Genomic DNA, 22,407 nt, shown 5'->3' on the forward strand with positions numbered 1-22,407 from the left:
TGGAAAAACACTCCTGCTCACCTCTGCTATTTATACTCACCCTACATAGGTGTTTTCTTAATGTGCATAAATAAACAAAGGTACTTGTGAATGTCACTTTTGGTACATATATTGCGAGTTCTAATAGTACAGAATTGAACATTTTAGTCATAAGGACTTCTCTGAGTCACAAAGTGAGCATCACATAAAAGCTGGCCAACAAACGCTCACACAAATCAAACTCATTCCAGAACCAAGTTGTTGGCTGATTGGATGCTATCCCACTCACTCTGTTCCAGACTCTCCTGGCTGTACTGCTCTTCTGGACAATGAAAGCGTGAGGATCATTCCTCTTGCCTCAGACTAGAAATCCAACTAGGCTTCTGACATCATTCCTTAAGACGAACTGGATTTCCTCCTGGCTTTGTGGCCCCAGAGTCCCTTCTTCCAAACACCTTTAACCCCAGACACTCAAGATCAATGTAGAACTTCTTCCTCCTCCTTAAATGGCCCTTTTTTTTTTTTTTGAATCTGGACAGCATCCATTCATGTTACAAACCACACCTACTGCTTTGTAGGCACATGGGTTTCTCATTTACTCTTCAGAACAATCAGGTCATGCAAGGAAGGATAGTCCCATTTCATAGAAAGGGAAATCGAGTGATTTGATCGCTTGTCAAAGCTGATGGTACTCCTGGGAGGTTAACCTAATGTCCCAGCCTACACGTCTCTGCTCTAACCCATCTCTACAAATTGTCTCAATGCACTCTTACCTTTGATGGCAACGTGATTTCTATGAAGGTTTGGATAAATTCACTTCTTTTCATGATCCATTAATGTTCTCTGCCTCAGTTTTCCCATCTATTAAAAAGACAAAAAGTAATAAGGTTGAGTTACCTTTGTTTGGTCTGTTGAAGTACTTTGAATTCTTCTGAATCAGCATGAATGCAAATTGCCTTGTTATTTCACTGTTTAATGGTATCTGCTTGGAAATGCAACTATTAGTACACAATACACGATAAGGCTTATAATTATGGATGACAGAAATTGCTTTTGTTTTGTTTTGTTTTGCCCTTACCACCTTCATCCCAGTTTACCTTCCTGAGTTATAGCTGCCTCTGTAGGGGTTAGCAAAACATATTTTAAAAATCTAAACAATAGGCTCCTTTCCCAAGGGTTTGGAAATTGATGAATCATCTTACTCTGCTTGCAGCATTCAAGCTGTGTGTTTGACACATGGGCGGAAAAGTGGGCTCTTTGAAATGCGAGCTGAGTAGAGATCATGTCACCTGCCTGGCGCGTGACCTGTTCCACTCGCCACCTGACCCCCTGTGCCCGACGTCACCTGGAGCCTGAAATCTGGAAGCGGAAAGTCCTTGACTGGAGTCAGCGGAGAGAAAATCATCACCTGCTTGGGCACAAACATGCCTGGTGACTGCGTCACTGTTTGTTGAGTGGGATCAGCTAATAGTTGCACAGCGGGCCTTCAAAGCCCTATGGTGGGGCTGATGAAGTTTCTATAAATGCACTCCCTGTGTGAAGGCCTTGGACTTTGAATCTCAAGTACACTGGGAGCATTTTGAGCTTGCCGACAGGCTCTCTGGCGCACTCTATTTGGTTAAACTGCAGTGGAAAAGAACTGACTTCATTGCCACCACCCATTACCTGGATCCAGCCACACTCCTGCCTGAGGGCTTTTGCATGTGCTGTTCTCTCTGCCTGGGCAGGCTTCCCTCCTGGGTGCCAGCATGACTTGCTCCTGTGTTTCACTTAGTTATCTCCTTACAGATCACCTCCACAGCGACTTTCCAATTGCTCTCTTTCTCCTTACCCTGCTTTGTACTTCCTCATAACACCTGATTCTATTTTACATATTGATTTGATTAGTCGTCTGTGGTGTGGTTTGTTTCGCTGCAGAAGCCACGTTTTTGTCCACTGCTCTGTCCCCAGTGTCTGTAGTATACCTGATCCAGAGTAGACCCTCAAGAAATATTTCTTGAATAAATGAATGAGTGAAGGAACTATTTTCCCTCATTTTGCAAGTAGAAAAACTGAAAAATAGAGAGGGAATAAACGAGTCGAGTTCGACAGCCACTTAGCGGCAGAGTTAGTATTAACACTTTGATAGCCTAACACACAATCCTGTTTTTTCTCTTCCATTTAACACTGTTCTCCAAATATTTGGCAACTAAGACATCCTTGAGTCACCATTTGTTTACCAGCCTTGAACCATTTTATGTCTATGGAGATAACTAGAACTTTATGAGGGATAAGTGCTTATTAACTCGGTTCTTACTGAATTTATCTGTCTTATAACTTTTCAAAGGCAAAGTTGAGTGAAAGTTGCTTAAGCTACCTGCTAAATTTTAAAAACATTTTTTAATATAAATGATTATGAGCATTTATCATGTAAATGTGGATACACATAAGTAAAATAAGTATTGTGATCCCACATGGAAGTCATCTTTTAGGTATCATGTGTATTTAATACCCAAAATCATGCTGTATGCAGTTTTCTAACCTGTGTTTTGACATGTTATACCTCAGACATGTTCTGATGTCACAAAATCTAACATTGGCTGAGGGACTGCATATATTCTGATATCTGGGTGTGCCATCATTTTACTTAACCTTTTTCCTATTATGTATCATTAAAGTTACTTCCATTTTTTATGTATTGGATTTGTAGGTTTTAGTCCTTTTTTTTAGCTATTGTATTAACATTTCCATACTTGTCAAAACTATGCAGAGAATAAGCTGCCCAAGTTCTTACTAAAAATGCCACAAATGATCTAAAAAATCCTGGGTTGAAAGCTCAAAACTCCTCTTCGAATCAATAAACACGGAAGATTTCACTCACATGCGCTTCCGGGCTCTGAGGCTTGATGTGGACCGTGGGAGCATGGGGGCAGTGGGGCTGGACACACTGGCCAGTCTGAGAGCAAATAGAGGCTTAGGGAGTGTATTTATGTTTCCGCCCTATGTGTGCAACTCTGGCCTTTGTAGCAAAGGAGACAAAAAGCCAGACTCTGCACCTTGATGACCTGGAACAAGTTGTACTGGGTCCGAGTCAGCATGACTCAGCCCAGAGTGAGACTCAGTAGTTCTGCAGAGTCTTGGCTTTGTCCTACCTCCCGTGACAGTGGGGAAGGGAAGGGCCCCTAAGGGTCTGTCTATCTGAGAAAGCACCCTGTGCTCAAACAGAGTGTGGCCAAACCTGGTGGGTTATTTCAGCCGTAGTTCTGGTTGATGATGGCCTAGCTGCGTACCCCCCATGCTTGGAAAGCTCCAGTCAATGCCACCTCTCCCTGTAGCCTTGCCTCAGTAGTAACTGCCACCATTGACTGAGCATCTCCTCTTTGCCAGCGTGTTATGCCAGGTGCTTTCAATACTCCGTCTTTTTTCATCCTCAAAGAAGTCCTGACTGCGCTTTCCAGATAAAGACACAAGTTCAGAGAGGTGAAGGGAGCTGCCCAGAGTCACACAGAGCTGGGATTTACAGCTGGACTGTTGGACCTGAAGGCTCTTGCACTATGCACACCTCTGGTTCTGCAGAGTAGAAATCGTTCTTTATACTCAGTTCCCATGACTCTTAGGACAGGTGTCATGAGATACACTGCATTAGATGTATCCATTCAACAATAATCCCATTTAATGGCCACTTAGTGTGCATTTACTTTGTACCAGGATCTCTGCTAGTTTCCACTGAGAGAGTTGAATAAAAGACTTTCTGTGTCCTAAAATGGAGGAAGGTAAACACAAAGGACAAGATTTTGGGCTATTTAAGCCTCCATCCTTAGGACCTAGAATACTATATTCACCACAGGAACTAGCTCATCATGGAAACTCAATAAATATTTGTGGAAGTAAAGAAGGAATGAAGGATGGGTGATACATCATAAAGCACTTAACACCTGGTCCGAAGAATTTACTTTGTATTTGTTGTGCAACCTTCAGGAGCTACAAGCCTGCCTCCTTATTTGTAAAAGTGGGGATAATTATCCTTGCCTGATTCCACTCAGTATTACTGTGGATCCAAGGGATCAGAGGCTCAGCTATGGGTGCTGGAGACACTAAAAAATGTATCTCATCATCTTCAAAAGTATCAGGAACTATGATCCTGCAATCCCACTCCTGGGTATATATCCAGAGAAAACCATAATTTGAAAGGATACATGCACCGCAATGTTCACTGCAGCCTTATTTACAATAGCCAAGACATGGGAGCAACCTACATGTCCATCAACAGATGAATGGTTACAGATGTGGTACATATATACAATGGAATATTACTCAGCCATAAAAAAGAATGAAATAATGCTATTTGCAGCAACATGGATGGACCTAGAGATTATCATACTAAGTGAAGTAAGTCAGACAGAGAAAGACAAATACCATATGATATCACTTATATGTGGAATCAAAAAAATGATACAACTGAACTTATAGACAAAACAGAAATAGACCCACAGCCATGGAAAACAAACTTATGGTTACCAAAGGGGAAAGGGGGGAAGAGAAAATTAGGAGCTTGAGATTAACATATACACACTATTATATATAATATGGATAACCAGGGCTTCCCTGGTGGTGCAGTGGTTGAGAGTCCACCTGCCGATGCAGGGGACACGGGTTCGTGCCCCGGACCGGGAAGATCCCACATGCCACAGAGCGGCTGGGCCCGTGAGCCATGGCTGCTGAGCCTGCGCGTCCGGAGCCTGTGCTCCGCAATGGGAGAGGCCACAACAGTGAGAGGCCTGTGTACCGCAAAAAAAAAAAAAAAAAAAAAGGATAACCAACAAGAATCTGCTGTATAGTACAAGGAACTCTACTCAATATTTTGTAATACCCTATAAGGGAAAAGAATCTGAAAAAAATAGATATATATGTATGTATAACTGAATCACTTTGCTGTACACCTGAAACTAGCACAGCACAGTAAATCAACTGTACTTCAATAAAAATAAATTTAAATAAACAACAAAGTATCAGGAACTATAATAATTGTTGGTCAATTAACCTACCAACATTTATTGTGTGCCATATGCCAGGTGTTGGACTAAGGGCTTTACAATCGCTGTACATGTGTCCTTTCAATAACAACACTGGATTGATGTAAACAGTTCAGGTGGTATGCCTGAGACGGTACAGCGAGCCATGGCAGAAGTAGGGTCAGACCCCCAGCTGCCCAATGCTAATGTCCTGGCTCTCACGCCTGCTCAGTCATTGGTCACAGTGGCTTCACGAGAAAGTCGTCCCACCAGAAACATTCCTCTAAGAAGAGAAAATAAGCACTGGTTCTGACAACTACCCACTGAGTTAGAATCAGCCACAGGAAGTCAATTCACTCACCAGAAGTCAACCCCAGAATGCAGAGCTTTGCAAACCCAGGAGTCTTTGTTACCCTCAGATCTTCATCTTCCAAATCCTCTCAGTTCAGAATCCAAAGCCATCTTGCTTCAGCTCTGTCTGCTCTGTCTATGCCTCTTCATATTTGCTGGGGAGTAGGCGAGGAGGGAAGGATTTATGCATAATGTGTATGAAATTCAACTGAGGTGCCCAGGGCATTTGGGGAGAGTGGTGGAATCCTGAGGTTTTTGTATAGAAGCGACTTCCTGCCTCAGCTCTTTTCAGGCGCCCGTCCTTTCTTCTTAAACCTTTGCAGTTCCCTCTTGTGTCTCTGCTCCTGTGTCTCTCTGCTTTGGCTCACACTTCACATCGCTGCTCGAGTGGCCTTTGTTGGACCAGTTGAGCCTCTTTACCTTCCTTTATAATGTGGCCTTTATAATACAAGGGAGAGTCTCAGAGCTCCCAGATTTCATCTCATGCTCTTAAACTCACCCTCACCCCAGCTCATTCCTGCATGCCGAAGCCTCATGATGGTCCTTGAAATTTCCACCGCCGTTTGCAGGTCCCTCTGTGCATCCTGTTATCCGGGTCTGGACTCCACTTTTTTCCCCTATTTTTCTTGGTGATCTGCTATGTCTTCAGGGTCAAGCTCAGGCAACAGGCTTTTGTGTAGGGCATTCTAAGTGGTATTACCTTGCTTCCTCTTCTGTGCTCCTGTGGTACAAGGTACCTAAGTCAATTCTGACACGTCTCCCATTTTGCTATTGCTATTTCTGTATGTCCCTGTTCTTCCTGCTGGGCCATGAACTCTGTAAGGACAGGGATGATGTCACATTCATTTTTATATACTTGTTACCTAGCACATAGCTTGGTACATAGCAGTTGCTCAACACACACCTACCAAGTTTAATTGAATGGAGAGCCTCAGGCATGAAGAGTAACTGACAAAAATTGTATAAAACTTGGGAAAGAATTTGAATAGTCTCCAGTGCTTATTAAAGAGTAAAGAATAATATTTTAAAAAATTATAGTCTTCATGTTGGCTTTTAAAAGATAAAGTTTGGGGTACTGAAATACTCAAAACAAAACAAACAACCAAAAAAATGCACATGAAAATTTTTATTTTTAGGCTCCCTCTAGGACTTTCCGAGAAGTCAGGTTCTATTTATGTATTTAATTAACCTCTGTCCCCAGTGGTTTCTTATGATGACTTTCTGTTTGAAGAGTTTATAACAGTGAATAGTCCTGAAACTGTGACTGATGTTGGCTTAGTTAGATTGATTTCCCAGTTCTCCAGGTTTACCATTCAGGTTGTATTTCTTCATTAGGTTTCCTGCCATCACCTCCTCAGTTCCTCTGCTTCCAGGTCCAGCCACCTTCTTGGCTCCTTGTCACACCACCAAAAAGATAAGGAAAGGAAAGGGAAGAGGTAGTGGAAAAGAAGAAAAAAGAGAAGGAAGAAGGGTTGTGATACTTCTGAATCACCTTTACAATTCACAACAGCCTGTTTTTTATTGTCGATATCAGTTGCTTGCTTGACCTAGCACTAGGTGACATAAATGAGGTAGGGGTACCTAGGTCATGCAAACCTTCATGCATGTGGAGATTTTGGAGGGATGAGATGAATAATGTATGAAACATCCTTTGGTTATGAAAGAACCATACTTAAGAACGCACCCATTTTTTCCCTCTAAGGTCCATTTACCTGGTTATGGTAATGGACCTACACTGTTGGCAAACTTGGAGCATAATTTCCATCTTGGGCCACACAGCCCCTATAGAATTTTTAGGTTTTATTGGCTCTTTTATATTATTCCCTGCAGACTCACAGACTTAGAGAACGAACTTATGGTTACCGGGGGGACGGGTGGGGGGAAGGGATAGTTAGGGAGTTTGGGACCGACATGTACACACTGCTATATTTAAAAAGGATAACCAACAAGGACCTACTGTACAGCACAGGGAACTCTGCCCAATGTTATGTGGCAGCCTGGATGGGAGGGGAGTCTGGGGGAGAATGGATACATGTATATGTATGGCTGAGTCGCTTTGCTGTGCACCTGAAACTATCACAACATTGTGAATTGGCTATACTCCAATATAAAATAAAGAGTTTAAAAAATTTTTTTCATTTTCAAGCTTTACTCAAGAGCTTAAAAAAATCTTCATTAGCAATCTATTAAACTTTTCATCTGAAATCATTTTTCCTGTTTTGCTTTTCCTCCTGCACTCCCCACATACATATTAAGTCTGATATGATGACCTGACCATTACTCCTTCTGGGAGCTGATGTATGATCACGAAGACTCTTCAGCCTGATGTCTTATCTCCTCAACTGCCTTCCTTTTCTCATAGGTTTGCTGTTCGTATCTCCAAAGAAACAGAGGGACATTTTCTACACTTTGCTGTCATTTTTCTTCTTGCATCTTATCACGAGCTTATCATGGCCAACATGGCATCTTGGAAAAGTGGTCCTCTGTAGAAAGGGTGACACTTCATGATTGAATGGAATCTACCCTGAGAGATGGTGCTAATCAGACTAATCCTTTTGCAGTCTTTTTTTTTAAAATTTCATGCCATTCTCTTTCCATGTCCCTGCTCACTCCACCTCTGGCCTCTTCTTGGTCATTTCAAAACAATCTTCTAAAAATCAACTCTGAGCCTCATTAAGGGAAGGGTCCCCTCTTATTCATCTCTGAACCTACAGATCAGAGATTGCTTCCCATTAACTGAATTTGCTTTGGTTTAGTCTATCTTCTCCTTTGTCACCTGGACCATAAATGTGCCACAGTTGGGCTGCCAGGGATCAGGTTTTGGAATCAGATTAGGGCATAAACAATAGGTTCCTCCTTCCGAGGCAAGTTATTTGTACATAGTGAAGTCAGAAAAATCAGTGCTTGAAGGATACGTAGAGATGCTTTTATCCAAGATCTATTGATATAAAATTATATACAATTAGGTGTAGACAAGTATGGTAAATGTGATCAGGTAGGCATGAGACCCCAGAATCCGGCAGGATCAGATCTAAGGTGAGTACAAGCATAAGAAAAGTGGGACAGGAGGAAAAACAGACAGAAATCTCCTTATTCCATAATAACTGAGACAATTTCACAAGTGGCCCCAAAGCGTATATATCTCATCATCCATCCATTCCACTCATCCTTCCTTACATCTACCCATTCAATTAGTATTGATTGGGAGCCCATTACAAGCCATCAATGAAGCCATGTGCTGTAGCTATCAAAATGTAGAATATAGATGTTGTTCCTGACCTCGGTGAGTTTATAATTTGCTCAGAAGTGAAAGGATATAGACAAGTTCAGCAATACTCAATTCCAAAAAAGTCCATTAATTCTGCCCCTCCCCCCACCAAAAGACAAGTAGGTACATTTGGATATTCAATGAAGTCAGATATTTGGTAAAAACAACAAAAGAAACAAAAGAGGGGGGTAGTGAACAATGAAAATTTCTGGCTGATTCATTGGGATGGATTAAGGTATGGTGAAGTTCCTCGGATTTCTTTCTTTGTAAATCTGCCCCCTTGCTCTGATTTTTAGCAAAGAAAAACAAAAATTCCAGGATGAAGTTTAACAGCCGAATGGGTGGAATCAAGCACTACTGGGAGTCTGACTTTTCCCAAAACCTAGAATTTTAAGTAGCTGAACAAGAAACCCACCGCGTTACGGTATTTTCCCTTTCTCCGAAGGACATTTCATGACTGTTGCTTGGTTCTGAATTCTTTGGATTAAACATTTCTGGATCTCACCATGTTTGTTGAATATAGGCAAACACATAGCTTACGATTTTAAATTCCATTTCAAAGATTCCCCTGGCAGGCTTTTGACAACCCATAAAATGCAGTGTTGCAAATGTGTTACCTCTCTTTTAGACCAAAAACACTTATATGGTACATTTCATCTAATGAGACATATTAAGGAGAAATATATGCCTTCTATAGGAGGGTGAAGGGAAAAAAATGAAAGAAAAAAGAGGGAGTGTTAGAAGGAAGTTAGAAAACCTTAATCATTTTACAGCTGAAAGCTTGTACCATGTTGCCAACCTCTCCCTATCGCCCTATAATAGAGTGTTTATATATATATATATATATATATATATATATATATATATATATATATATATATATATATATATATATATAAAATCCATTTATTTTATCCATTCATCCATTGGCACTTAGGTTGTTTCCATATCTTGGCTATTGTGAATAATGCTTCAACGAGCTTGGGAATGCAGATATCTCTGTGCGATCCTATTTTTGTTTCTTTAATAAACCTTCAAGGTGATTCTGATGGTTCAGACTAGCATCGTCAATAGAAATATGTGAGATGTAAATTTTTAATAGCTATATTTTAAAAAATAAAAACAGGTGAAATTAATTTTAATAGTCTACTTTAACCCATATATCCAAAATGTTATCATTTCAACATAGAATTAATACAAACAATTACTAATGAATATTTTACATTTTGTACTCAATCTTTGAAATCTGGCATGCATTTAATGCTTACAGCACAGCTAAAGTGAAATACAGTCCTACCAAAACAATAAAGTTCTGTATAGTGGCAAAAATATTTTACACTGCCTTAGTTTTTAAATTTAAATGAGTTAAAAATAAACACATTTTAGTTTATCACTTACACTAACTGCATTGCAAGTGCTCAATGGTCACAGGTGGCACGTGGCGACCATACTGCACGGCAGGTGCAGACACTCGTTGCCCACAGGTTCCAAACTCATTAGTTTTCGGGAATTCCCTGGCAGTCCAATGGTTAGGACTCGGCCTTTTCACTGCTGTGGGCCTGGGTTCCACCCCTGGTGGGGGAACTAAGATCCCGCAAGTCTCAAGGTGTGGCCCAAAACAAAACAAACTCATTAGTTTTTTACTTTTGATTGTTTCTCAGGCAACTAAGTCGGAAATTATCATAAGGGGCTGCCCTTTCAACCCCAGGCATTTACCTGGCAAACTGTCATAATTCTGCACAACCCAGATCAGTGATGTTTTATTTCCTTGACCACCATCCCAGGATCTGCGCCCTCCTCTCCGTAATAGGTATGAATACTTTGCTTGGGGCTACCTTTCCACCTGATTTACACTGACACGATTATAACAGATGCTAATATATGTCAACTAGTTATGAGCCCCTTTGAAGCTGCCAGGGCTGAACCTCATTTGTCTTTGCACCTTAGTGCTCAATAATTTTGTATCAAATTGAACGAAATCAGTCATTTTTCAGTGTTCTGAAAGATATCTTCGAATAATGGTTTTAGATAGAATGGCCTTGTGTTGCCTTCACACTTGTATCCTGACCCCATTAGAGATTTCATTCATTCATTTCTTTTATCCAAAAATTATATGCTGGGTGTGTGTCAAGCGCTAAGCTCACATGCCATGGCAGTAAGGGCAGGCTAGGTTATAACACATGTAACCTAAAAACAAAGTGGATTAAAATGATGGGACTTATTTATTGCATACTGTATAGATCCACTGGGGCTTAGCTGGGACCCGGATCTATGTTATGTGCCCACCTGGACCCAGGCTAATGAAGCCGCCATTGGGAGCATGGCCAATCACTGGCAAAAGGAAAGGAAACAGTAAGATGTGCATTGTCCGTGTGACATGAAATGGTGCCTGTCAGTTCCATTTTCCTGTCATTAACTAAAGCAAGTCACATAGCCTCGTCTAACTCATAGAGGGCAGGAAGTGCAACCCTATCTTGTGCCTGGAAGGTGGAGAGTCCTAATATCAGTGAGTAGCTTTAATACCTACCATGATGAGCAGACACAGAATTCCCACCTTCATAGATTACATTGTCTAACGGGGGAGCCATTAATCAAAGCACTGTGCTTAAGTATTGAGTGATGATCATGAGAAGTATTGCAAAGCAGAGGTATGTGTTGCCTGTGAGAACATAGAAGAAACAGATTTGGGAACTGAGAGATTATAGGAATTGACTAGGTGAGGATGGAAAGAGTGTAGGCAACAGAACAGCATGTGCAACAGAACAAGCAACAGAAACAGCATGTGCAAAGGCCCTGAGGTTGGAGGGAATCTGGTATATTTCAGTATGGGAAAGCCCACTGTGACCGAAGGGCTAAAAGAAGAGACAGATAATGCTGGAAGTGTAAGCTATGACTTTCTTATAAATTCAGTGGGAAACCCTTAAAGTGTTTTAGGCTTGAAATGGCAGCCTTGTTTTTCGAAGTTGAAGAGAGTTATTTCAGTAGAGTGGAGGGGCTGGAAGATATTGGTTGAGCACTTAATCAAGGGGATAGTTGTTAGTTGGAGAGAAAAGGTAAGGCTAGGAAGAGAATAACAGTGGCCTTTTGTGGAAAGACTTTCTTTAGATGTGATCTGTGACTAGAAGAAAATGTAAATTTTAGAAGGCAAAGAGACGAGAGGGTGTTTCTATAGGGGTCTTAGTTTATTCACCCATTGTGATCAAGGAATTAACACAACCAAGATGTTTAGGTATATCTTTTATATCCCACATAATCCTTACATGACCAGGAGGCTCAGGGAAATTATTTATACAAGCTCCACGGCAGCCCATGGTAGAGCTGAGATTCCAGTGTGAGACCCTTTAGTGCATCTTGAATCTTGGATAAATAAAGGATGTGGGGTTGTTGGAGTAGATGGTCTTTAAGGTGCATTTCAGTCTTTTTAAAAGATACATGCTCCCCAGAGATAGGTCTGGCGGCAAAAATTGCATCAGTTCTTTTCTTTATTTCTGTAAGTCACTAAATCTCTGTCAAGCTTCTTTCATTATGCTGACTTTTTACCAAGGAAATTTCAAGACTTTTTTTTTCCTCAATGGACCTATTAAAGTCCACAGGGTGTGTGCGTTATCAAAGTCAAGAACCTGACCTACTTTTTGCGTTTTTATGCTTCTATTCATCTTCTCTTGTCTTTGACCTCTTACTTTAATTAATTTCCAAAGTGCATTACCAGAAATTGCCTACCCACTGTATCATTTGCTTACTACCATTCAGATGTTAGAAGCTGATTCATTAGCTGGTCCCACCCAATCAGCAAAAGGCTAGAATACAGCTGCTGCTCCAGTAAATGAACGGGTGTAGGAAGATTTGCAGTTAGCTTTGTCTGTCTCCTTTGCTAATCAATGTCAGAGCAGTTTCACGTGTCTAAGCAAAAAGATGACAGAATGATATTTTGGAGAAATTTTCTTCTTTTCTTGGAGCTTGCTAATGGAGTTTAATTCACTGGTTATTTTTTAGAGAATGATTAAGAGCAATGATTAATTTCCTAGAGAAGATGTTAAATTTTAATTATAGCTTTTAAAATAACTTGTTCTGTAAGAGATATGGGCTAAAAGATCTTTCCAGTAGTTTTCTTAGTAACATTAATAGACATTTGCAGCTTTCTTTAGTAGCCATTCCCTGTGATAAAACTAGTATATATACTTGTTTGTACAGTGTAATAGTTAAATCACAGGCTTCAGAGTTGCACTGCCTTGGTTTAATTCCTCACTGCAGTACTTAATGATTATTTTAAAATTAAGCAAATTACTTAAGCCTTCTGAGCCTCAGTTTTCTCATCTGTAAAATGCAGATTATGATAATTCGTATCTTATTGAGTTCTGTAATATTTAAATGAAATAAGTACATAAAGTTTCCCTAATAATGCTAGCTATTGTTGCTACTTATATCATATGAACACACACATGCACGCACACACACACACACACACAGATAGGTAAGGACAAAGGAATATGTATCTGGAGACTACTTTCCAAGTCATTGTACTATCCAGGACATACATAGGAAAATGAAAGTCAGCCTAGAAAAAGCTTCTTGTTTCAGTAATTGATGATTTAATGAAGACCTACTGTGTGACAGTCTATGATCTTACTATTGAATAAATCATAACTGGTACCCTCAAGGAGTTTAAATTCTAGCAGAAAAGACAAGCCACGACACTCTGCAATAAGAAGTAGGCGGAGGAGAAATAAAAGAAGAGCGGGGTGGGAGGGGGGGCTTCCCTGGTGGCGCAGTGGTTGGGGGTCCACCTGCCGATGCAGGGGATGCGGGTTCGTGCCCCGGTCCGGGAGGATCCCACATGCCGCGGAGCGGCTGGGCCCGTGAGCCGTGGCTGCTGAGCGTGCACGTCCAGAGCCTGTGCTCTGCAGCGGGAGGGGCCCCAACAATGAGAGGCCCGCGTACCCCCCCCAAAAAAAAGAAGAGCAGGCGGATGGGAAAAAATAAGGGGGAGGGAGAAAAGGGATAAAAAAGATGGGGAGGGTGGTTGAGGAAAGGAAGGAGAAGGGAAAGAATCAGCCTCTGGAGTTTGCTTTGCATTAGGAGAAAACACATTTTCTGCTTATATGAAAAGTCGTGATTCTAGACTAAAATTTTGACCTGAGTTGAACTGAATAAACTATGATTTTAAAACTTCTGCCTGCTCATTATGTCAATAATAACAAAAACACAAACGACAACCTACATTTATTGAGTTTTGCTAAGTTCCAGGCACTGTGCTGAGATCTTTATATGTAGTAACTCATTTAGATTTCATGACACCAAGAGAAAGGTCCCATTTTGTTCCTTTTACAGATGAGAATACTGAGACTTTAATATATTAAGCATCTCTGTGAAGGAAAGCAGTTTGGTGAGGACAGCAAATATGTAAGGTTGTATGATGTTTGGGAATTCAGAATCCAAGGAAAAGATGTTCAGGGTGAGCTGAGACAAGTAGATGTAATACCCTCCCCCGACCTTCTCAGTATCGTTGAAAACATTGGGAAGGCCTGGAATTTCTCTAGAAATTGGAACAGTTATTCATGGCATTTTAGTTCTATGTTAATGGAGTCATTCAGGTTGTGCAAACCATTATAACACAGAGCAACATATGTAATGACGGTGGCAGGCCCAGGGACCTGGACAGACACAAATGAGGGGGGCTCAGCCCAGCCTGGACAGTTCGAGAAGACATCCTTGGAGAAAATGGCCTTGGATGAGATTTAAAGGATGTGTGGGAAAGAGAACTAGTGATGGCAGTGAGGAGATTACAGGTGGAGCAAACAGCATAAGCAAAGGCATGATGAGAAGTAGCTTGGTGTGCTAGAAACCATAATTAGGCAGGTTAAAATGAATACTATTAAATTAATTTTTTAAAGCTGTACTATACATCCATGGGAGAACCCAGAAAGCCTCATTTACATTCTAATTACTTGTTCTTTTCTAGAAAATTCAGGCAACTGAATTATCTGCTTTCCTGTGTCTCAGCAAATGGTAGGTGAGGAAGAGAAATTGATGTTAGAGACACGTACTCTCAAAAGCAGTGGGAAGAAGGCAACAATTATTAAGTCAGACATAAACATTTTAAATAAGAGCTCACTGTAACCATGTATTGATACTACATGGACAGACTCACAAAGTTTGACAGAACCACAGTTTCAGCTAACTATATCATCATAGTATGCTCTAGCCCAGGGTTAGGGACTGAATGTTTAGGCAGAGATTAGATCAGAAGGTAAGGCCCCCCATTAAGGGATGAATGTCCTTCAGGAAGAGAAAGAGAGATGACTCGCCCTGTGAAGATTCAGCAGGAAAGCAGCCATCTGCAAACCAGGAAGAGGGCTCTCCCCAACCCTGACCTTGGACTTCCCGGCTGCCGGAACCATGAGAAATTGGTGTCTGTTGTTTGAGCAACTCATGTAGCGATATTTTGTTATAGCAGCCACAGCTGACTGAGACACTTAATCCCCCATCCAGTGCATGAATGGTTTCTGGACTGTTCCTGGAGAACAGTGGAACATTCACATCTTGATGTGTGTCCGTGATGGGTAACATCACTTCAGCATGTTCGGAAACTGAGGAAGAAGAGGCTAAGATACCTCTTAGGTTTCTGATTTGGGGGTGGCTGGAGGGCGCTGCTATAAATGGAACATTGTATCAGATTAGGGAGAGCTTCTGGTTTAAGTTTGGATACCTACAATATAACCAGAGTGAGATATCCAGCAGAACGTTGGAACACCTGAAGCTCAGGGAGAGGTCTGGGAGAGCAATTTAGGCTTGGGAAATCAGTGGTTGAGTGTAAGTCACTGGGACAATGAGAGTGGAGAATTTTGCATATGAGGCTATGATTATCCAATGACAAGGGGCAAGATTCCCAAAGAATGCCAACATCAGAAGGTTGAGAAAACTCACCAGGACAATAAAATGGCCTCTCAGCGGTTAGCCCTTTCCTCTGATACCCTGCAGCTTTTGTAGGTGCCTCTTCAATGCTGGTGTCCTGAAATAGATAGAAATTTTAGGTCTAGGACAGAGTTGAACTTTCACTGCTCTTATTTAACATCTGTAGTTCTACAAATATAGTGTCTGTATTAACATTTTGTCAGCCATATTCCACTGTTGGCTGTTTTTGAATTTTTAGTCAAACTAAAGCCTCTGTGTTATGTTCTCATTAACAGTTACAGAGCCAAGTTTCTATAACTTGGGCAGTTGATTTTTGACCTTAAATATGTCTCGTCTACATTAATTTTTTTAATCCTTTGTTTGTTGGTTACCTAAGTAATCAAGAGAGCAATGAGATTATGTTTCATTACTTCAATGAAAGAAGCCAGGTAAATGATTAATAAAAATTATTATCAAAAATATTTCAATTAAAAACTGTGGTTGACTGGGTCAGGCTTCAATACCCTGGGTGGTCATAAAATATTTATCATTCTTTTTTAAATTAATTCTATAAATACATTCTAAAAGTCTGCTATTTACCAGGCACTGAACTAGGGGCTGGGTGTTCAGGAATGTAAACAGTCCAGTTTCTTCCCTCATGGGTTTGATTCTCAAGTGAGGGAAAGAAACATTAAGCAAATAAATAGAAATAGAAAATCATTTATATACCATGAAGGTAAAATACAGGTTCCCATGAGAAAGGATAACAGAGGGATCTATGTTAAATGTTGAGTTAGAGCAGTCTCTTCTGAAGTGGCCTCAAGCTAAATTTGGAAGCGTGAGCCCCAGCTAAGTGAAGATGAAGTGGATGGGGCGACGCTTCAAGACAGATCGGGGCAAATAAAAGATCCTGAGGATCCAAAAGGAGGTTGACGTGATTGGATGGCAGCACAGAGGTGACCTCTGATGGGACTAGTAAGCAAGGAAGAAGCCAAGTCATCTGAGCCTGGTGCACTATGTTAAAGATTTGAGTGTGTATGTGTGTGTGTGTGTGTGTGTGCGCGCGTGCGTGTGCGCGTGTGTGTATGCCTGCGTGTGTGTGTTTGCCAAATACAACGGGAAGCTATTGAAAGATTTTCAGCAAGATAGCACATTTTTGTTTGAGAAAGATGATTCTGGGAAGTTAGTTAGAAGGTCAGTGCTAAAGTCCAGGCAAGTGATGTTGGCGGCTTGCGCTAGGATGGGGGCAGTCAGGATGGGGAGATTCAGGATAGGCTTTGGAACGATGTGTGGAGGGAAGTATAACTAATGATGGCCAGGTCTTTGGCCAGTTCAGCTGGATGAATGGAGGCTAACATTTACCAACATAAGAAGAACAAGGGTAGTAACAGATTTACAAGGGCAGGTCGAGATTTCCAACATGGACATGTTTCGTCTGAAAGCCTGTTGGTTGTTATAACAATTGTGAATATAAGAAATCACACTTCAGTCTAGAGATATAAATCTTAGAGGCCTTGACGTAGAGATGAAATTTAAAGCCAAGCGATAAAGTTGTGTAGGAGAGATTATAGATCAAGCACTGGCTTGAGATCAATTCCTTAAAAACTCTAACATTTAGAAATTGTGTAAAAGGACTTAGTTGGCCAAAGCAATTGAAAAGGAAGAGGTGAAAAAGAGAAGGAATTCCTATACTGTAGTTTCTTGGAACATAAGAGAAATGAGTTTCAATAAGGAGGGCGTGATTAAATGTTACTAAAAGGTCAAGTAAATATTGTTGCATTAAGCACTTCTATCATAGATAGGAAATCCTTGTGGATAGACATGACTTTATTTACTTTTGGGCCCCTAGACCTTGCCTAGTGTTCTCTCATAGTAGAGTCATAATATATTTTTGTAAAATCAGTGAATGAATAAGATAGTAAAATTTTATTGTTTGCCACTATTTGCATAATATTTTTAATGCATAATTAAAACTATTACAATCACATAGTAAGGTAGTTTTTATCAGCCCCACTGTCCAAATGAAGAATTGGCCTCCTGGAGAAGTTTAAGTGTCTTGCCAAAGCTCAAATGTCTAGCTGTAAAATAGGGCCAGGACAATTCTATTGTTCTATACCAACATCCCAGTTCACTCAGGATGATGGATAAATGGCATCATAAAACTAGGTATCAACACAGATGAACATGTGTCATGTTAACACATGTTAAGACATACATCTTGGAATGTATTTGCATATGGCTCTCTGTGTGTGTATGTGTATCTATATTTCCCAAAACTTGAAATACGATCAAAGACAAAAACCTTGGGTTTGGCAGTCAGCTCATAGCAGTGGTGGCCACATTCCCTAGTGTAAAGGGGGGATGTGATCCTAAATAGAGCACGCTGGGTGTTGAGGGGATTGACAGAAGGAAAGAGGCTGAGAGTGTGAGATACCAAGAATTCTAGCCACATTCACACACAGCAAACAAGTGCAGCTGCAGTGACATCTTCAGAGAGTACAATAACCTAGAGGGAGGGAATTAGTCATTCTTCCCCTGCTTTGTCTCACATTGTCATTTGCTGTTAACAACGGTTAACGGATGAAAGGATTACCCCTCCCCCATCACTTCCAGTTCCCATCATCCCTGCAAATACACATTAACCAGCCCAAAATGTGGGATGTGGGATGTAGTATGTGCAGGACATCTAGGATTCAGGGAGTTCAATGGATTTTATCCTGATTTCAACTTTGGAAACTGCATCTTCTGCAATCTCCCTTCTTTTGATTCCTTCTTAGCTGATTTGGGAGCAAATGAGCTCATAAAGAATTCCTTCTTCAGACACACATTTTAAAAGAGAAGATCCTTGTGATCTTTTGTCCTCATGAGGACAGGAGCTTATTATTTCCCAGAATTTTGATTCCTATAAAGTTCTAGCAGAGAATCACAAAATGGAACATAAAAAGTCCCTTTGTGGCCCTTGGAACCAATGGTCTTAGAAGATATAATCTGTAGCTCACTACATTAGGTATTTCCAAATTCATGATTTTAGGTAAAGGATTCTAATAATGCTTTTGGATAAGCAGCAGTGCTTGAAGTAAACTCAGCAGGATCTATACTCTGGGGGCTCTTAATGGCTTCACGTTATGGGTCATGTTTTTCCCAGCTATATCTTTAATGACTTGAACAGCAGGTCAGGTGATGAACCAAAAGGAGTCTGCCGTTCTTGCAGGTATTATTAAAAGCTCAGAAATTAGCACACAATGCTAGGCTCATAAAGCTGTCATACAACATTTTCCAGCAAGTGTTGAGTCCTATGAGTGGCTCTTTCTAGAAAGGGTTAGACTGGTAAAATGTTCAGGTCATAATTCAACCATAGGCTCTTCTTGGGTAATACAAAAATCTCGTTCTTGGTACTAAGAAAATTTTATATCTAAGAAACCAGTTAACTTTGCTTTATCCTATGCTCTTCAAATTTCCTTAATTATAGAACTTTTGGGTTGTTTTTGGTTTCTTTCTACAATAGGAGTGTGTTTTATTGAACAGAGATTTGGCAAAGTATAACTAATGCCAAGCTTGGGAAGACTTGGGTTCAAATTCTGGCTCTGTCATTTTGTAGGTTACTTCTCTAACCACTTAGAGTGGAGTGAGCTTGGACAAGTCCTTTTAACTTCTGAAACTCATGGGAATAGTAACACTTGCCCCAACAATCATTGCAAGGATTAAATGAGGTTAACAGGTAAAGTACCAATCACAGTGTTTTGCACGCAGTAAAAGCCTACAAACATTAGCTAAATCTGAATCTGAATCACTGCACAGAGGGAATCAAAATAAAAAAGGAACAAACAAAAGGCACTTCCCATCACAGTGAAGACTCCTGTGGCAGGCTTTGCAATGCATGCAATAGCACACACACTGAGATCGCAGACCTCTCTTTACCGTCTAATTCTTTGCAGCAGGCTTATGCAGGAGAAATGCTTAAGTAACTCAGTACATGTCCTTGGATGCTTTCAGCCTTATTGTAAAGCTAGATTAGTAAGGTAGACTGAAAGCCAGACTTTTGCATTGAACTTCCTTGAGGAAAATCATCCCGGAACTGGAGTGCTAGAAAAGCTATTCAAATACTTTCCTGGGAGATGCAAATTACTTTCTGAATACTGAATAGAAACATTATGACACTCCATTACAACATTAATGTTGGGTCTGGTCAGGATGCCGAGCATTTATTTTACGCTGTGCAATTGAAAAAAAAAAAACATTTTGTTAAGGAAGCTCTTGTGGCCTCACAGGTTCAAGTTTAAAAGGAAGTTTGACTTCCGGCTCTCTTTCACTTTTTAAAATAAGTGAATGCGCTATTTTTTCAGCCAGCAAGGAATTGGTTGCATCCATTGACTTCTTTCTATACAGAATCTCCTTATACTAGGGAAGTCCAAGTCAACTCTGTATTTGAAAATTAGCATACGTTTACCAGACTTCCGACCAGAATGGAAATCCCTAACTGATCTTTCAACTGCACAGTACAATTCTGTCTTTGCAAAAAAGTGAACCAGCTTTCTGGGAAGGTTTATCTTGTCCTAGCCTGAAACTGGAACACATTAGTCACCACCATAACTTATTAAAATCTAGCAAAACAGTGGGTAAAATAAAATCTCTGATTGGTATGCTGAATTTGACTAGAAATTGTCAGTTAGCTTCCTGAGAACAGTCTGAATCAGGAGGAGAAGCTGGATCCAATGGGTGAGAAACTTAATAACAACTTACACCTTCAGGTATTTCCAATAAAAAGGGGGCGATATTTTTCCAGACAGGTCTGGAGTCCGGAGGAGATGACTCAGATTCACAAACTATCTCAGACTCTTGATTTTCAGGCCATGAAGGTGAAATGTGAGATTCGGTGTCATTCCAATCAACAAAGAGCCACGTTAGATATATGAAATGCACCTGACCATGAAGCTGAACCAAGTTTGAAAGACAGTCTCCTCCACTGATGCAGGGTGAAGCTACTTTGTGATGAAAATCTGTCCAATCTATGCAAAAGTCTAAGCATGTAAAATAGGGGCTCATGAATTGATTTTAGGGACAAATGGTCTTCACCTAAAACATAACTGAGAAATGTCATTGCTCAAGTCTCCAATTTAGACAAATTATGAAGTATGACATCAAAGTCTGAGGAAGAGAAAAGAAGGTGGGGAGAACGTTGATATTTATTTAGCACCTTCTTTTTTCCTTAGAGGCACCGTGTGAGTTAATGTGCATACGTGTTTTCATTAGTCTCTATTACAACAGTCTGAGGTGGGCATCCTCGCCGTTTTAGAGAGGCAGAGAGAGAATAGACAACCTGCTCAAGATCGCACAGGGAAAAATTCCAATTCAGGTCTTCTGATTATAAAACGAGGGCTTTTTCCTTCTCCTCTCAATTCTCTCCAGCATGTGTCTTATACATCAGCACTTTGGGTGTTATTCAGTAGGATAGCATTCTTGCCAATTTTCTCGAGTCACTTTAACATGTAGATCTTCATTCCTCTAAGTTAAACTAGCTAATATTCTTGAATGACAGAAACCGAGCCAGGAACTTTACATGTAGAATCTTCTTTAATCACTGTAAAAAGCCTATGACAAGTTCTGGCTCTCATTTTACAGATGGGAAAACAAAATCCTTCAGCACACTTTGCCCAGTATCACTCAGTTCAGAAGTGGCAAGACCAGTTTTCCGCCCAGGTAGTCTGATTCTAGACTTGTTCCTTCAGATACTACACTAGGTTAAATATACATGCGTACACCGTGCATTTGCTTTACAAAACTGTGACGACCTGGTTTATTCCTTCAGAAATACAATCGTACCATCAATGGAACGAATACGGAAACCCATTCTGTGTCCACACACATGCTATGGCTATCTACTTCCCAAATGATGAGGTTTGATCCTGGGAATGTTGTGGCTTTGCAGCTGAGTATCTCATTTCAGTTGATGGACTGTCATTAAGATGATAAACCTACCAGTCAAAGCTAGTGGCCTGCAATTGGTGTATTTATATTGGCAGATCAATTATCAAAAATTTTTGAGAATTGCTTGCCATAAAAGTAAGAAGCCAGTGGACTGCAATTGGTGGCTTGGACGCACATTCTGATATACTAGACCCTAACCACAGGTATGATTACCTATAGTAAGGGTGCCTTTTTTAGGACTTTCTTTACAACAAAAAACTTTATCAACATAACATGAAGTATATAAGCTTCAAATTCAATTTAAAAGAAAACAATCTCTCATTATACATTTGGATTTATCATCTCTCTTAAATATTGTCAAAAACAGTTAAAGTGTTACTATTATCTTACTAAAATATGTCAACTCAATTCATTTGGAGACATCATGTAGACTTTGTCCCTAGAGCTTGTCTAAGATCAAGGGAGGCCTACTCTTTCTTCAAGAGATGTTACCACTAACCTCCACCAAGGGACAAAGAGAACATACAGTTGCTCAAGTCACACTGATTTGTGTCCTCACACTGATAGTAAAACCTATGTCTTAGTCATATGTGGAGTGATTTTTCAATGCTTTAGTTGAACAGAGAGGAAATATTCTTTCCAAAATGACTCTAGTTAATAGAAGTTCTGTTAGATGTTTCTTACAGTTTAATTTAAAGTGTTTCATCTTTTAATATCTGGGTTTGCCTCCAGAAGAAGCCTGTAGCTCTTCTAACTCATTTTCTTTTTTCAAAGATTCTCAGACTTTCTCCAAATGACCACAGTGTTTTCATCCAAATTTCCCTTCGTGGCCAGCGAAGATCCCACAGTCATGGCCTGGGTCGGGCACTCAGAAGGCAGGGCTAAGCATGCCAGGGCAGGGCTGGCCTCTGTTTATGAGGTGCAGAGCTAAGGAGAACATGATATCTGGGTTTGGAGGGAAGGTAGGCCCAGGAAGCTTGGGGTTGTGGGGGGCGGTTCTAA

The 22,407-nt window shown here is 40.5% G+C and overlaps 1 long non-coding RNA gene across 1 annotated transcript in view; it reads right to left on the reverse strand.

Annotated features, from left to right (window-relative positions):
- LOC117199655 (uncharacterized) overlaps positions 1-22,407 on the reverse strand; it is a 107,357-nt gene that overhangs the window by 82,995 nt on the left and 1,955 nt on the right. Inside the window, exons 2-3 of the long non-coding RNA XR_004480938.2 lie at positions 15,514-15,598; positions 753-840 (exon numbers count right to left, since the gene is read on the reverse strand). This is a non-coding gene — a long non-coding RNA (uncharacterized LOC117199655). The remainder of the gene's footprint in view (positions 1-752; positions 841-15,513; positions 15,599-22,407) is intronic.

The sequence above is a fragment of the Orcinus orca genome, chromosome 17 (genome assembly GCF_937001465.1).
Source record: "Orcinus orca chromosome 17, mOrcOrc1.1, whole genome shotgun sequence".
Lineage (NCBI taxonomy): Eukaryota > Metazoa > Chordata > Mammalia > Artiodactyla > Delphinidae > Orcinus > Orcinus orca.